Consider the following 1,938-nt stretch of genomic DNA (forward strand, 5'->3'; position numbering starts at 1 on the left):
GTATATGCAATAGCAAGCACAAATACATAAATATATTATATGGAATAGTCCATATAATATATAAATCAAACAGTTTACATGGTTATTTACTAATCAGAAGAGCTGTGGCGTGTTGAATACAGAAATACAACGTAGTCTCTGTGCAAATGTCGTCCTGAGGTGAGAGAAAAGACCAGGAAAGGAAGTACATGACAGACACATGAGGGAAGAAAAATCAAACATGCTTGTGTACCTTGTCAGAAAAGTGAACAGAACAGCAAGGATAGATACAAAGATAATTTGTATTAGCTGAGAAGAAACGACAAAGCGGCAAATATCTGACAAATGTAAGAGGGAAGAACAGATTTACGTACTTACAAACCCAAACCGGAAGTGTGGATGGACGAGTAACAATAGCTTCACAACCACTGCAGTATACTAAACCCTCTGATGATGGGGATAACTTTAGTATTTTAAATCACCGAACGTTTGGCGATTTTTTGATATGTGAGTCAAGGGACAGTGTTGATATGCGGTTTTCCATTCTCTCAATTGGGAAAGCGTCAGACGAATTTACTTAGCTGAGAGTCGGTCCTGGGAGTGGGTCGTAAGAATGTTATACGTTAATTATTCCTGCTCGAGGGAAGAGAAATTTTATATGCATACATTCCCAATCAAACGAGTACTGAAAATGAAAAAGCAGAATCAGGTACACCAATAATATGATGATTTATGAATGGCGTCGGGGAGTTTGGGAGAAAAGAATTACATGAGAGAGAAGGGAAATTCGTGAAAAATAAGATTAATCCTTGAGGGAAGAAAAAGATTTATATGTTGACGTCCCCAGACCCTAACACTGCAAGGAAGAATAGCAAGAAACACACGAAAAATATAGTTTAAGGATCTGCATACACTGATACAGAAACAAGAGCTTACAGACAGTTTATTTGTTCTGAAAGGAAAGGGTTGATTTAAATTACTTAATTCACAATAATGTATGCGTTAGTTGATACAGACTGACAGATAACCAAGCAACCAAACAGATAGACAGACAGACAGGCAGATAGATATGAGGATGGATATAGATAAGTAGATAGATACATAGACTGATTGACTGACTGAATGTTTGACTGATAGATAGGAATATACACAAAAAATAAATCTAGTTTTCCATTATTTGCCATGATAAAATATTTTTATGTTGCATACCTAAACCACGAAACGGACTTGAATGGATAAAGAAGAAATAAATACGATGCTTTCAAAATGTAGTTTCTCAATATTTGCTGCATAAAGTTTTTTCCGATGTGATGATGAGGGCATACCACGTTGAGTACACCGCTTCCCGTCCGATCAGCGAAGTTAAGCAACGTTGGGTCTGGTTAGTACTTGGATGGGTGACCGCCTGGGAACACCAGATGCTGTTGGCATCCCTACGTGTCAAGTGGGGTTGGTGGAGGATTAGTGCCCCTCCCCGTAAAACAATTAACTCTAAGCCCTTGGCCACCCCGTCTGGGATACATGGCGTCTGGCAATGAATGAATAATGAGGGACACTGGTACAGGCACGTGTGGATGTTATGTCTGCTTCAAACATGTTAAGACTTTGCCTCGAGCCATGTTGCCAGACAGTATTACGTACATGTTTCTAGCATGTACTTGAAGATGATTCTAGCATGTTCGTAACACGTCAGTTACAATGTTTTGGGAGATGTTGGATGGCACATGTATCCAAGCCCAAAGAAAAATAAAGCAGGACTCTTCGTCTCCGATTCATTTTATGCCATGAAATATATTTGGAAAAAATGAATTATTATTCTAAGGTACTGGTGTTTAAAAGTACTAGCTAATTTACTCCTTAATGGCCGTCTACCAGCTAGGTTTGGAGTTCGACTTTCTTTTGTTTAACTGTCTTTGGGAGGGACAGCTACTGCAGGCGTCAAGCCTTTCATTCTTTTTC

The 1,938-nt window shown here is 38.9% G+C and overlaps 1 pseudogene; it reads left to right on the top strand.

Annotated features, from left to right (window-relative positions):
* Positions 1-1,290: 1,290 nt before the first annotated feature.
* LOC145418215 (5S ribosomal RNA) lies at positions 1,291-1,410 on the top strand (annotated as a pseudogene).
* Positions 1,411-1,938: the final 528 nt, after the last annotated feature.

The sequence above is a fragment of the Coenobita brevimanus genome, chromosome 112 (assembly GCF_032717465.1).
Source record: "Coenobita brevimanus isolate Jiangsu-jjx chromosome 112, ASM3271746v2, whole genome shotgun sequence".
Taxonomy (NCBI): Eukaryota; Metazoa; Arthropoda; class Malacostraca; order Decapoda; family Coenobitidae; genus Coenobita; species Coenobita brevimanus.